Source organism: Silene latifolia, unplaced genomic scaffold (genome assembly GCF_048544455.1).
Source record: "Silene latifolia isolate original U9 population unplaced genomic scaffold, ASM4854445v1 scaffold_291, whole genome shotgun sequence".
Taxonomy (NCBI): Eukaryota; Viridiplantae; Streptophyta; class Magnoliopsida; order Caryophyllales; family Caryophyllaceae; genus Silene; species Silene latifolia.
The window spans coordinates 36,980-43,395 of record NW_027413230.1 but is presented as its reverse complement, the minus strand read 5'-3'; the positions used below and the strand labels follow the sequence as shown (position 1 = coordinate 43,395).

The 6,416-nt window shown below is 39.8% G+C and overlaps 1 non-coding gene across 1 annotated transcript; it reads right to left on the bottom strand.

Moving 5' to 3' along the window:
• Nucleotides 1–1,000: 1,000 nt before the first annotated feature.
• Nucleotides 1,001–1,107, bottom strand: LOC141639184 (small nucleolar RNA R71). Its single transcript, XR_012542398.1, has one exon. It is a non-coding gene; the product is annotated as a small nucleolar RNA R71 (small nucleolar RNA).
• Between the last annotated feature and the right edge of the window lie 5,309 nt (nt 1,108–6,416).

Below are 6,416 nucleotides of genomic sequence, written 5' to 3'. Positions count from 1 at the left end.
GACACCCTAGTACCTTAATCAATTGTTTACAAACCCCATTTGATGTCTTTACTTTACTTTCATTTATTTACCTTGCTTTTGTTAAGTAGTTTAGATTGCAACTCTCAACCCAAATTGTGACACCAAAGACATAGTTATTCATAACCGATAAGTTAATACAGTACCCGTCCCTTGGGATCTGACCTTTACTTACCGCTCTACTAAGAGTAGTTTGTTGAGAATATAAATAGTGTTTTGATTAGGGAGAATAGACGACACTTCGACCCCTACATAAAAAAAATGGCGTCGTTGCCGGGAACGGTGTTCAATTGAGTTGTTATCATTTGTTGTTTTTATTTGTGTCTTTCTTAACCTTGGGGAAGTCAAACTCCTCAAGGTAGTCCTAATTGTTTCTATTTGATTTTTGCATGTCTAGGAGATCACAAGGCGATCTTTAGCCTATTGATCCTAAAATCGAGAGAACTTTGAAAAATATTAGAAGAACCGTTAGAGGGACTTCAACAATTGTGGGTATTGGAGAACTTGTGGACATTGGTATCATCCAAATGGATAGTGTTGAGTTTACCAACCCTTTTTCAAGATAAGGAGAAGATAGGCCAATTCAAAACCAACCACAAAATCAACCTACAATGCTTAAATTTTCATCCCATTCCGTACCAACCGAGGAGAACCTACCCAATGGTACTCCAACACCACCCCACTTGACCGGTAATTTCATTGCCAAATCCACATTAATACAATTAGTTGAAATAATTCTATTTGGAGGGATGCCTAGTGAGGATCCTCATCTACACATGGAGACTTTTGTGACTATTGTGATGCAATTTTCCAAACGGGGGTAACTCAAGATCAAATTCGATGGGTATTGTTTCCTTTTTCCTTGATCGGAGCCACAAAGCAATGGTTAAAGAGCCTAGACAAGGCCACTCTTGGAATTGATTCATGGAAGAAGTTAGCACTTGCCTTTTACAAGATGTTCTACCCTCCGGAGAAAACCAACATGTTAAGATCCCAAATCACCGGGTTCAAGCAAAGAGATGAAGAGTCTCTATATGAGGCATGAGAAAGATTCAAAGATACATGTCGCTCTTGTCCTCGTCATGGGCTAAGCGAATAGTTTCTAGTCCAACAATTTTGGAATGGGTTGTATGAAGATTCAAGGAATATATTCAACATGGGTTTTAATGGAAGATTCACCGAGGTAGATGACAACCAAATTTGGGCAAAGATAGAGGATATGGCGGTTCACAACTCTCAATATAGTTGGCCAAGAAAAGCTACTAGGGGAGGGAGACATGAAGTTGACTCCGTCACACAATTGAGTGCCGATTTGGGTGCCCAACTAAGCTCCCATATTGACACAATGAACTTGAAATTTGAGAAAGCCATAGCCAAGATAAATGATGCTTCTCAATCCTCCAAGCAACATAAACAAATCAATGCCATGGTGTCAACATCTTCTATTCCAAATGGAATATGTGAGAATTGTGGAACTTTGGGACATGATCAACAAGAGTGTAGGGGCACAAGTGATCAAGTGAATGCTTTCCAAGCATACAAGAATGACACCCCTTACTCCAACTATTACAATGAAAACACCAAATTTCACCCAAACTTCTCATACAAAAGCAACAATGTTCAAAATCCTCAACCAACATACACCCCACCTCCAATGAGAAATCCTACTCAAAGACCATTTTTTTAATCAAAACCAAGGATTCCAAAACCAACCCTCTTACAATCAATCCAATGACCAAGCTTTTGATGTTCAAAAAGCGGTCCTTCAAATTCAAAAGAGCCAACAAGATTTCTTTGCTCAAATACAAAGAGATAGCCAAGCCAAAGTCACTATCGTCAATAATATCCTTGCTCATACAAAGATGTTGGAAACACAAATGTCCCAATTGGCCGCTTCAAATTCCCAAAGGCAAAAAGTACAATTACCTCCTCAAGGTAATCCTCCTACAAGACATGAAACCATCAATGCCATTCACTTGAGGAGTGGTACATGATATGAGGGACCTAAGGTGCCAATTGAAGAGGATGTTATTGAGGAAAGTGTCAAGCAAATAGATTTGATGGAACCATTGAGGAGAAATCCTAAGGTAGTGGAACCAACTACCAATGAATCATTGAAGAAGAGAAATGAAGAGAAGGCCAAAGAGGTTGAAAAAGAACCTATTGTGATTAGACTTTCGTTTCCAAGTCGCCAATCCAAGCCCAAGCTTGATAAGTAACTTGGGAAGTTCATGGAGATTGTGAAAAACCTAGAGGTTTCCATCCCATTCACGGAGTTGATCAACCATGTGCCGGCCTATGCAAAATACATGAAAGACATCCTTACTAAGAAGAAGTCCATTAGGAAGTTGGAGACCATCGCATTCACAAAGATAAGTAGTGCAATATTTCAAGGGAATTCTACACCTAAGCTCAAAGATCTGGGAAGTTTCTCCATTCCATGTACCATTGGTGATACCACAATCAACAAGGCACTATGTGATCTAGGTGCAAGTATGAGTGTCATGCCATACTCGGTATGTGAAAGGCTAGGAGTGGGAGGAACTCAAGTGCACTAATATGACTCTACAAATGGCGGACCGAACCACAAAGAAACTACTTGGGGTATGGGAAGATGTACCCGTGAGAATTGGAAAGTTTTTCATACCGGTGGACTTTGTTATTGTTGATATGGAGGAAGATTCCAATATACCGATCATTCTAGAAATACCATTCCTACACACCGTCGAAGCGATGATTGATGTAAAGCACGGGATGCTCACACTTGAAGTTGGTGATGAAACAATCACCTTTAATCTTGATAAGACTATGAGAGCTCCCAACTTGCATGAGCCATGCTTTATGGTTGATCACTATAGCCGGGAAGGTGACAAGAAGAAAGAAGAATCCCCATTCAAAGGTCAAGTCAAAGATGGAAATCCTAAAGAGAAGGGCAAAGTAACACCGCCCAATTGGAAGAAAGATGTGGATGATATTAAAGTGGCTCTATTCGGAGAGCATGTAATTTTTCATAACAAGAATAAGAGCTTGCAAAGCTCACCCATCATGACAAGTATCAATGAAGGCCTCATTGGCTATGACAAAGAAGAGTTGCCCTTGCCAACTTATGATCCTCCCAACATGGGGAAAGAAGGAAAAGGAGTATATGGTCTATGGGATGACGAATTTCACGGATTGGTTAATCCTTACATTGGAAATGCTATGACCCTAGACGAAGACTTTGTAGATCCTTGTCACCACAACATTGACTCGGACTACTACATGAATGAAGACAACAATGTGCCGAGGTCTATGCAAGACCTCTACCATGAGAATGAACAAGCCTTTGATTACTTCTACAAGGCATTGCGTAACATCAACAATGCCCTTGCTTTACCCCCTTGACATCACTCAAATGAAGGGGAGTTTGGTGGAGTCCTCCCTAAACCAGCATTTGTAAATATTCTAACCTCTTAACTTGCATTTCATTTAACTTGTACATTACTCTGTTTTTGCATTGCATCTTATATGCTTTGTTGTAGAATTTTTGTGACATGAGAACAAGTGAGGGAGGTTTTCTAATGTGTTTGAAATGTGTAGTGTGTGATGATCAAGTGTGGGAAAGCAATTTCCTAGGCTAACCAAGCCTTTGTAGTGAAACCCCATGATGGAATAATAAGAATCGAAGAATCAAAGTCGTGGGAAGGCGATCCCTACGAGCAGACCTGAGCCCGTGGGGATTGGAGCAAAGTAAAGAAGAAAAAAAAGGGAGTTGTAACAGAATCCGCCCAAGCTGAAAGCGAGACGAGCGTCCCTCAGCTCAGCTTGCTCGACCCCTTCTCAGGACGGGTGTCCCCAAAGAGTAAGCAAAAATCCCTAAAGCAAGATCCGCCCGTCCCCAACACAGCTCGAGCGCCCCCCTGCTACTTCAAGAAAAACGCGGGATTTCTATCTTCAAAACCTCATTTCTATTTCTTCCTTCACAAACACAAACACATTCCCTCACCACAACAATCAACCCTATCATCCAAAATCACAAAATACTCAACCAAATTCATCAAAATCAATTGCAACCTTGCTCAAATTCAATTCAAATCACTCCTTTGTCAATATTTAGATAATTAAACATCAAAATCTTCCCAAAATCAATAAAAAATTTCTAGGGTTTAGGAAAATCGAAAAACCCCCAAATTGATTGAGAAATTGATTGAAGTTGGAAGAAAAGAAGAACATTCAAGCTTATCAAAGGTTTGTTGACATCAATTGCAAGGAGGAATCATCATGGCAAGAACAAAAGGTAACACTCAAGCATCAAAATCCCCAACTCTATCAAAAAGTCAAAAAGTTCTAGCATCAAAGGCTTTGGTGGTAGTGGAACAAGCTAGGGAGCAAGTAAGGGAGCCTATTGAGGCCATTGAGGAATTTGCTACAATAATACGGGGGTCGAACAACTCAAGGACTATCCGGATCAGGTAGCTTTTATTTCTAATGAGCATAGAATTGCATTTGAATCCCTTGCCAAAAAGAAAGTTATTGCCACAAAGTTTGTATGCCTAGATACTTTGGAAAAATTGGGAGTGCTTGACCAAACCAAAGCATTTTTCGAGTCTATGGGGTTGTCTACACTATTTGAGATGAATGAATTGACTTACCCCTCTCTCACCTTGGAATTCATTAGTTCTTTGCGGGAGTATAAGATTGAGACTCGAAAATATGTTGAATTTCGGCTTGAAAACCAAAGTAGGAGAATGATTAAGGATGATTTCGGGAAGGTTTTTGGACTTTGTGACCAATGGGACTTCTTCAAGAAACCCCACAATTTTGATGCCAAACCCCTTTGGAAGGCAATTGCCGGGAGAGAATTGACTACATTTAGAGAAAGCAATGCTTTGTATATCCACCATCCGGGTATTCGGTATTTGCATAGGTCCATTTCCAACACCTTGATCGCAAGAAAAGAAGCAAACCACACGACCAAACTTGACCTTACCTACTTGGAGTCTAGAATGAATATCCATGGAAAGTCAAAGAATGATTACAATATTCTCCAATTGTTGTTGGAGAGGTGGTTGGACATCAAAGAAGGAAAAAAAAAGGTGGCTTTTATTGTTAATGGAGGTTTGATAACGAGGTTGGCCAAACACTTTAACCCGAAATTCAATGAAAACAAAGCATATAAACCGGTTAAAGGTGGTAATCTCCTTGATATGAGCACATTGATTCATAAATTCCATTGGGTAAAGCATGATAACTCCGTCCAAGGATATGAATGGATTATCAAGGATGCCGACTCTATTGTCTTGCCAACGAAAATATGCCGCATTTCTACTCGCCGACACAACTACCTTATCCCCGTCTCCAAGCTTACCAAGACCATCATCAACCAACAACAAAATCCGATTGAAGAGCCCTCATCCATTGTTACACCACCTTATCCCTTTATCTTCAAAGAATTCACAACTAATGACCCAAATGTTGTGGAAGGCAATGACTATTTGACCAAGTTAATGAAGCATATCCATAGAGAAGCTTACAAGGATCGGGTGAATGCTTACTACGCCCAATATCCACCCCTCTACCATCTTGCTAGGTAAGAACTCCTTGATCCTAAGAGTCCTTTGCCGGATTGGGTGGATAATAAGGTGTTGTTTCCTCAAGCTTCTCAAGATGAAGAAAGGGATTTTCGGGTTACTAGGAGTGAGGAGTATGTTGATGATGAGGATGGAGATGGTAGTGAATCAAGCCATGATGACAATGAGCAAAGTTCAAGTGAAGAAGATGATGATGATGTCTCTGGTTCCATGGAGGAAGAAGAAGATGATGATGATTATATCACCATGAGTGATAGTCGATGGTTTAACAAATAGTGAAGGAGGACGACCAACTAAGTGGGTGATGGCTTACATTAGTATCTCAACCAACCATTGTGAGTCTCCTACCCCTCCTTTTGCTTTTTTTTTTATCTCATGATTGCATAACTTGTATAGCATGTAGTTTAGAACATTTAGAGAGTCATTTTGGACTCTTTGATGACTAAGAGTTTTTAAGTCCTAGCAATATCAAAGGACTCACACCTCGGCAACATTGAGGTGACTATCTTTTTTTGCTCCCGCCATAAAGAATCCAAAACGACAACTTACTTTTCATGCATTACATTGCATGCCTTGTGAATAATCTTCCCTATTTTTGCACTAGAAATAGTGTTTTGTTTGGTTTGGGTAAGTTCATTCATAGGCAACCCGAGTTAATTTAAATTAGCTCTCCAACTCAATCTAAAGCATGTATCATATAGCATAGTTTAATTTGCATCATATGTAAATATTTATCATGTAGTGTGCATATAGTGTAGAATTCATGCATTTCATGTAGTTTCATGCATTTGCATAATTTCCAATCGTCTTGTCCATTGAGGACAATGT